The sequence below is a fragment of the Mustela lutreola genome, chromosome 1 (assembly GCF_030435805.1).
Source record: "Mustela lutreola isolate mMusLut2 chromosome 1, mMusLut2.pri, whole genome shotgun sequence".
Taxonomy (NCBI): Eukaryota; Metazoa; Chordata; class Mammalia; order Carnivora; family Mustelidae; genus Mustela; species Mustela lutreola.
Window position 1 is genome coordinate 75,975,779 of NC_081290.1, and position 10,118 is coordinate 75,985,896.

Here is a 10,118-nt window from a genome sequence, read left to right on the forward strand (position 1 = left end):
AAATACATTCACCACATAGGTGAGCATATTTAAAGAATGCTTAAAGAAGTCTATACAATGTCCCTGCATAGCATTCTCAGGTCTATATTCTAGAAAACAGAAAAAATTAAAAAAATTAAAAAATTCTATGCCACACTAAATAGCCAAGGCTATGGAAAGTGGAAAACGTATGGACACCAAAGGAAACCCATTTTCTTCTGTTGAGAAATCAAAGCTCCAGAGCTTCTCTGGTGTGAGAGGCTTTAATGTGTTCACCATTCTAGGGAAATAAATATTTAAAAAAATGTTCTTATCTATAAAATCAGTTAAACCTCAGCATTGAGTGCAAAATACTAAAATGCTAAAAGGCCATACAGTTAATAATTTGTGATTTTTATACTATCTTTAGAGTCTCATGATGCATTCATGTATCCACTTTTGAGAAATGATATAGCACATATTTTTTAAAACTCGGATAAATAAAGAAAAAGTAAGATGTATAAATATAAAATTAGCAAAAAATACACATTGCACATTTTCATTATTTGAAAAGATTTTCTGGTTTCACTATTCAACATATTCATAATTCTATTACTACTAAGATCCATTTAAATCCATAATTGTCTCATTTGAGCTCAGCATGGTTACCATTTAAAAGCTTTTTTTTTAAAGTTCTCCATACTGTTCTAGTGCATAATAAGCTGTTTGCAGTCTTATGATAACATGATGAGACCCTCACTTGAGTCTGAAATGATTGCATCTTAGCTCAGTATGAATGCTGTATTGATGCTTTGTTTTTCATGGTTTGAAAAGAAGCAACAATAAATTAAAATAGCAATTGAAGTCTGATATATTACTTCAGATTTCAAACCACAGGTATTCTATGTGCCTTAAATACAAAGTGTTCACTGGATGTTTATATCATGTGGATAAAGAATGATGTCATTAGAACAAGGCTTTCACTAAAAAATTATAGTTATCTATGATAAAACCAAATAAACTATTTTGGTTTTACTTATTTTTACTTATTTGGTTTTATCTTTAGTAACTTATTTGTTAGGTAATTACATGTAAAAGGTTAATGCCTAGTTCCAGAGAATTTTCTTTTTTCTTTTTTTTTTTAAATATATACATTTCTTTTAAAGATTTTATTTATTGATTTGACAGACAGAGATCACAAGCAGGCAGAGAGGCAGGCAGAGAGACAGTGAGAAGCAGCTCCCTACTGAGCGGAGAGCCCGATGAGGGGCTCGATCCCAGGACCCTGGGAATCATGACCTGAGCTGAAGGCAGAGGTTTTAACCCACTTAGCCACCCAGGTGCCCCCTCTTTCCAGAGAACTTTAAATTCATCATTTTTATGGAATTTAAAATAAAATATAATTAAAACATGGTCAACTCATCTGAAAATAAAGCAAGTATTTTGTATTAACATATATAACTATTGCTGCATATTGATACATTTCTATATTTTAAAGTCATTTCAGTTTTTCACTAGAATATTATTTTTAAGTCATTAAATCCATTAAAATATTCTTCACTTTTATCAGTGATAGAAAATTTTGTTTTCTGTACAATTACTTCAGAAGATGAAAAATATGGATACTGCAAAAAAGTGTGTTTTATCACTACTTGGTTGACATTAACCTCTAATTTTGTAGTTGGCTTGTTTCTTGAATAAGCACTTGTTAGAATAGCAATATCTAAAATAACCAAGTAATACTGCTTTGATTCAGGACTATGTAAAAAAGTGATCTAAAGAAAAATCTAGAGTTCATTTTTTAATATAATTTTTTTAGGTCATTTAAATTATAAGTAAATGAAATATCTATTTAGGAAACTTTATGTGGATCTTATTCAAAATATGACTCTGGATAACCAAGAAGATAAAAATCATCTGAGAAGACTTATTCAAACCAAAAGGCTGTTTTTGGAAAGCATATAATTGTATTTCTCACGTAAGAACAGAATATAAAAAGGCACTTTCAAAATACAAATTTTATGCAGTATACATGCAAAAAAGTTCCAGCTTATCAAAGAGAAAGTATTTGATCTTCAGTTTTAAAATATACTATTCAACAGATTCACTAAGTTTGGCATCAACTATATACTGCATAATAATACATTTCTTTTTCTCCTTTAATTTCCTTATATTTATATTTTAGTAACTCATAACTCACATCTTTTCCCACCCATTGTCTTTTTTTCCCCCATTCATTGTCTTATTCAGGATTTAGTACATATAAGCAAATTCTGTGTAATTATGAGACATGTAAAGTTATAAAGGAATTTTATTATATTAGAAAATAGTCATAGTTCTAAACTACAAATAGTTAAGATTTTATAAAATGTGAACAAATAGTATGGGGATATATTTTGAAAGTAATTTGTAATGCAGAATTTCTGATGACTCAGGAAGTTTAAGTGGGAGGTATATTCTTATGTCTTTTAATGGAAAAAATTAAGAAAAATAGTGATAATCAATTCTGACTTTTCCTTTTTTTTTTTTTCAAAATGTTGTTATCAATTTATTGCAACATTGTAGTACTGTTGAAAATTTTGAACAGGACCAGGAAAATTTTGAACAGGACATTATCATTGAATGCATAAATAAAAGACACTTTTATTCATTTAAATTGCCCTCACAATTTAAAAAATGTTTATACAGGTCTTCATTCCCAAAAGAGATCATTTTGCTTCAGTAATTGTTTGACATTAATTCTAGAAGTATATAAATTTTACCTTTTAAAGCATGTAACTTATGCTATAACTTGAAAGATGATAGAAAGGATGATGTGTTCAGTTAACATTCTTTCAAAATAGATTGGTAGCAAAAAAGAAATATTTTACTATGTAATGGATTATTATATTTTATCAGGAGGTTTTGCAATCCTACTTTCATTAAAGTCTATTGAGAATATGAAACAACCATGAACACCATTATTTATGAAAACAACACTAACCTTTCAAACTTTGTCAATATATTCCAAGTACAAAAAGCCCATTTACAGATACTACTTGAAGTTTTTAAAAGAATGTGAAAGTAAAAACAAAAATAAAAATTTCCACTACTCCTAAAATTTTTTGTTTCACTATTTTTCATGTAGAACTACCATGATTTTTATATGAGAGCAGTTCTCATAATACATGAATAATATTTAAAATGAAATATGAGTCACTAAATTATTTGACTCATAAAAAGTTAAGGCCTTTTTTAAAAATAAAATTTGAGAGTGATTTATATTTTTAAAAGATATACATACAACAGTTTTGATAGTGTTATTTTCCAAGTGACATCACAAATAAAATGAAATCATTTTAACTACATGCCTCATTATGCAGTTTAATTTTAATTTTAATCCATGGTTAGTGTGAGTTTCTTTAATGTGCTGCATACAGGATTAGACCTTACACCACACACCAGATGTAAAATAGCATTTTCCCTCAATAAATCATAGTTTATATGCACATTTTATTTCTTGATTAATGGAGTACCAAAGTTACTTTGCATACTTTCTGCATAATGTCTACAATTGTATTATTAAAACGTACCTTAATTTAATTTCATTTTACGGCTAAAATAAAGTATAATTCGTTATACCAAAAGAAATCAATAAAACTACAGATATTCTTTAAGGTAATTTTTACAAGGACTAAAACTAAATGAAGTCATATTAAAACATAGTGTTATTTATATTTAAATTGAAAAATAAATCCTTTATTTGTTTATATTTAGAGTGTATAAATGCATTAATAAACCACTTTTTTTCCATTAAACGTGGGATGCTCCCTCCAGTTAAGCTTTAAGTGTTTCTCTTAAAACCATATTTTGCCTTTTGATATCTCACAGTTCTCAAAATAATATCTAGTTACTCAATATCAATGCATGGAACAGGTGATAATTTTCTTTTTAAAATATGTGAAATAAAAAATATTAACTTTGAATTAGAGTAAACCTTTGTAAGCAATTATTTTTTGCCTTAAGAGTATTATATCATATTAATTTTAAGAATAAAAACTGTATAGAATACATTTTTAAATCAAAATAACTGCATCTATTTTTATGAACATGCAATATATAAATGATAAATTATTAATTATAATATGTGTCATAATATATAATTTGGAAAATACCTTTGTCTAAACATGCTTTCTTTCATTAAGTGAATTTGCATTTTGAAAAATTAGATAAATGTCAACTTTAAGTTATTTAAATACATGAGAAAACTATTAAAAAGTTTCTGTTTCCTGGTAGGTGAGAAAGAATAAAATTAAGTTAAAGTGAGCTAACAGATCAGAATTGGTTTCTTTCAGATTTTAATATTCTCTATTTCTGAGAATACTGAAACTAAATAACATCACAAATTATTTTATTATTTGTATTAATTTCTTTCAAAAGGAAATATCAGATAACATTCCGAGTCCCATATTTCTTGATCTTTGTTTAGCATTTGGCACTGTTGACCATTTTCTCCAATTTGAAATTCTTCATTCCTTTGATTTTCTACTGTTATTAGATAACATTATATAAAATGTTATTTTCTACTTCACCTTCATCCTTAACCCATCCTTTTCTGTGTCTTTATGCCTATTCTCAAACCTCAAATGGTATCTTTAAGAAAAAAAAAAAAAGATTTTATTTATTTATGTATCAGAGAGAGAGAGCACAAGCGTGGGGAGCAGGAGGGAGATGGAGAACCAGGTCCTCACTGAGCAAGGAGCCCTTTGCAAAACTCCATCCGAGGACCCTCGGATCATGACCTGAGTTGAAGGCAGACACTTAACCAACTGAGCTACCCAGGCATCCCAAGTGGTATCTTTTAATGTTCTAGTCTCCCATTATTTCTAGTTTTCTTTACCGTTTCTACATGTGATCCTCTTAAAGCTTCTATACTAAGCCCAGTATCTCACAACTCAAAAGAACATAGGCAGAATCTTGTCTGATAATGAATAATTTCTTAAAACATACATGGAACATGTACATAATATCCTCAACTTAACTCAATATAAACTTCCTCAAACCTTTTCCTTATTTTATATTATCTGCCTTGATTAATGAAAACACCACTGGATAGGTTACTAAAGAAACCCACTACAAAAATTAATTATAAAATAATTTAACACCTGCATTCAGTCGCATACTTGTCTTATTTTTACTTTCTTAACACCTTTCTCATATGCCTTTTTCATTTCAAAGACTACTGCTTATTTCTGATCATGAGTTACATCTGCCTTTAATAATACAAAAACAACCAAACAAATACAACTACAGGACAACAATGCTTGCTATACCAAGTAAAACTCTTGTGCCACAGGTAGTGTTCCAATTGCTTTACAAGAATTATCTCAATTTATTCATAAAACTGAGCATGAGTTGGGTTTTTCCCTCTCTTTCACAGATGAGGAAACTGTGAGCTAAGCCAGTAGGTAACATGCCCATGGTCAGTCACATAACAAATGACAGAGCTGAAATGGGAAGTGAGAGTCTTGTGTTCTGGTCCTGAGCTTTTGAACTCTCCTCTAAATTATCTACCATTTTATCTTTTTATTTCATTTTATTATCTGTAAGATTTATTTATTATTTGTTTGAGAGAGCGAGAGAAAGTGTGCATGTATAAGCAGGAGGAGAGTCAGAGGAAGAGGGAGACAAAGAATCTCAAGTAGACTCCCACTGAGTACAGAGCATGATGTGGGACTCGACCTCAAGAGCCTGATAAAATACTTGAACCAAAATCAAGAGTTAGATGCCTAGCCAACTGAGCCATCCAGGTGCCTTTAGATTATCTACCATTTTAAAATCTAATTTGCTTAATGTAAAACTCTTCCATAATTAAACAGCTACCGCTATCTCATATATAATATTATTCTCTCTTGATGCCTTCATTTTAGGCATATCAACTTCATATATTTCTGAGTAGGTAACATTTTTCCTGTCTCCATATATTTATATTTGTTGTTGCTGCCTCTGAAATATTATGCCCTCTCTCTTCCTTCCTATATGCTTCTTGAACCATTCTATATTCAGAATCCTGATTAATTATTTCTCACTTTGTGAATTCATCTTTGAGAACCACAGCATGGATTAACAAGTTTTTATTTCATTATCTTTATATTATTGCTCTTATAGCAGTGGATTTCTATCATTTACATACCTTTCTGATTCATCTATAATATGGCACAGGGACAAATAATTTAATTATTTTTTGCTGTAGGATACTATAATAATTTAACATATTTACTACATGATTTCCAGTCTTTTTTCCTATCAATAGAACAGACACTACTATAAAATGAGATTTCTTGGAGTTACTATGTTTCTCATATTTTAATCACATAATAATCATTTATTATGATTATTTACCTGAAGTGCAAAGCTCTTTAGATAAAGGAACCAGAAGCATTAAGTTGAGCGGACCTAACAATCATACAATGAATATGAGGAATCTCCTGACATATTCTTTGCTGGGCATATTCATGGTCTACCTTATTTTATTGTTGTTACCTTAGATCCTGAACTGACTTTGTTTTTAATCTGTAAAATGATATACTTTTGTTAGTGGTTAAAGCATTAGTCTTTCCATCCTTCAGTAAATTACCAGAACTACATCACTTTGGCCAGCAAACAAAGGTTAAATATAGTTTCTTTAAAAATGTACATCTTCATTTATAACACCATGTAAAACAATTGGCAGTTTTATATACTAAGTATCTCTAGTTTCATGAAATCCTAAACTAAGAGTCAGGGTCCCAACATGGAATTAATGAGTTCATTATGAATAACTGGATCAATATAGAAATGCAAAATTTTAACATTAAATAGAAACTAATTTTTCCATTTAAATTATAACAAAATTATTGTGATACATTAGTGTTTTTGTCCTCCATCCTGTCAGATATTTACATAATAAACCTTAACCAGCTAGAAACTGTTTTATATTTTGCTATAAAAATATTAAAATAAACAATAGAAAACATTTTAAAAATAGACAATTGAACAAAGAGATAATTTGGATATCACATTAAACTACTTTTACATTTCAGCTTTATTGCAGGTCTGAGAAACTAAGGCGATTCATCTCATTGTTTCATTAATTTTGTAACTTAAATATGGTATTATAATACTTACCTATAAAACCAAATGAGTTTTTGCTTTCTTAATGTTTTGGTTATTAAATGTTACTATCATTTACATATTTACATATCAACTATCCACAAACATTTTGAATTAAAATTGTAGTCACTTTACTATATTTCATAATTTTATGGCTCAGGAAATTAAGCAGAGCTTAGCTGGACAATTCTGTTCCAGAAAGCAAAAGCCGTGTTCATTTAGTGGTATTGAACTGGTTCCTGGTCTGGTTCTGGAGGGTCGAAGATAAAGAGCTGGATAGTTAGGCTTAGCTGGAACCCTCTCTTGCTCAAGGTGATCCCAAGATCTCTCCATGTATTTTCTCCAGGGTCCTATAAAAAGCTCTCAGGGATTTGAGTGGATATTCCAAGAGGCCCAGGACAGACCTGCAGATTCTGGTAACATAGGCTGACAAGCCCCAGAACACACAATTCAGTTGGTCAAGCAAATCTTTTTTTTTTTTTTTTTTTTTTTTAATTTTTTATTTTTTATAAACATATATTTTTATCCCCAGGTCTGTGAATCACCAGGTTTACACACTTCACAGCACTCACCAAATCACATACCCTCCCCAATGTCCATAATCCCACCCCCTTCTCCCCAACCCCCTCCCCCCGGCAACCCTCAGTTTGTTTTGTGAGATTAAGAGTCACTTATGGTTTGTCTCCCTCCCAATCCCATCTTGTTTCATTTATTCTTCTACCCATTTAAGCCTCCATGTTGCATCACCACTTCCTCATATCAGGGAGATCATATGATAGTTGTCTTTCTCTGCTTGACTTATTTCGCTAAGCATGATACGCTCTAGTTCCATCCACGTTGTTGCAAATGGCAAGATTTCATTTCTTTTGATGGCTGCATAGTATTCCATTGTGTATATATACCACATCTTCTTGATTCATTCATCTGTTGATGGACATCTAGGTTCTTTCCATAGTTTGGCTATTGTGGACATTGCTGCTATAAACATTCGGGTGCATGTGTCCCTTTGGATCACTACATTTGTATCTTTAGGGTAAATACCCAAGCAAACCTTTAAGACCTGATTCAAGAGATAGAAGGGAATAGACTCTAGGTCTTAATGGGAAAACAAGGCACATGTTTAAGAAGAGGAAAAAACTGATGGCAATCTTCTTGGAAACATGTTACCAGAGGCAGTTACTCATAGCAATAGAGCTATAAGAACCGCAGCCCAAACACTCTAAGATTCCACTAACGTTGTCTTATAACCTTATTTGTTTCTTAAAATTATGCATATTTTTTTTACCATTTTAACATATTTATATACATATTATACTAATCAGTTCCTTTAATAGAAAATTTCCTACAGAGTAACTTATTGCCATTTTCTTTTAAAGAATGTTCTTAAAATTTAGCACACATAAAATAAATGAAATTATAGTCTATATATACTCAATTTCTACTTGCTTCCAAATCACACTCCTTATTATCTGATATATTTCTATTCTCCATCTCTTTGGGACACAGATGGCTCAAGTTTCAGGGAAAATTTTTTGATTTTTTTCATAAATAAATGTGAGAAAATTTGGAATTAAGTCTGGAACAGCAAAAATAACTTTTTTTTTTCCCTTCTCATCACGTACTAAGTCCAAAACTATTCTTGGCCAGTGAGAACATTTTGAGAATGGGTTTAGAATCATTGAAGTACTTTCCTAAAACTCCTCTTCCTTAGGCTTTTCAAAATATGCTATTTTCCAAAGTGTTAAATTCCATTTGCTACCAAGCTCTGGTCCTATGTTCTTCAAAATTTTCACCTATGGGCCCTAGATTTTCTCTTGATTCATATTATTTCAGACAAACATCACTTTCCATTCAACATAATTTAAATTTTTGTTAGGTGAAACAAAATACTGACTGGCTAATTTCAATATACTTTTTAATCAATAATTACATGTAAGAAAAAATGATGTGCCATAAACTATTTACTTTTATGGCATATATACTGAGCATAGACCTGGAGATTAGACTGTGGAGTAATATACTAAGATTAGATCTGAGTATACTGAGATTAGACTCTGGAGTAATTCACAGATCCACCACTTACTAACTTTGGAAATTTTATTCCAAATACTAGGATCGTTATTTCTGTTGTAAAAATGCTAACACCCACATGATTATCTTTATGAAAATACTTAATATAATAAATTTCCATTTGTATCGTTGCATTGCTTGAATAAATCCAACTTAACCAATATACTCTTCCTTTTCAAAATTTAACCTAGGATGGATTCAACATGTAAAATTTTTGTTTAGGATTTTCACATCCATACTTCCAAGTGAAAATGTCCTTGTCTGGCATGATAGTTTCACATAAAAAAATGGAAGCTTTCTCCCCTTCTGCATTCTCTTCAAATGCTTATATAATAATGAAACTGTGTGTTTGTGTGTATAAATTGATGGAATCCCTTCTTTGCTCAAGGTGTTATTTATGGGATTTTATCTATTTTTAATGATTGTTTGAATTTTTATGCTTCATAGATCTTGTACTTTCCATATCAGTGAAACATATTTTAAAGGAAGTGATACATGTTGTAATTAATTTAATATTTAAAATTTATCAAAATTACATACTATAATATTTCAAAGGATTATAATTTACTGTGAAATTGATCATATGCACATGAAAGGAAATTGCAAATGATCATCATTTAAAGATTAATAATAAACAGGGTCCTATCACCCTAGTAAGAAAAAAAAGAGAGAGAGCATTGTCAAAATCCTTGAAACTTCCTTTCTGCTCTACCTTATTCTCATGTTTTTCTCCCTACAAAAGTAAAGTTATATAAATATGGAGATACATATCACACCTCATTTTATTTCATGGTATTAGTTTATATGTAAGTCAAGATATAAAATAACAATTGCTTAGCTTTTCCTATTATATAAATGGAATTACAGTTTGTGTGAAGCTGATGATACTACACAAAATTAGTTTTGATGTGTCATAGGAAGATTGACACCCCGAAGATGTCCATAGTCTAATCTCTGGA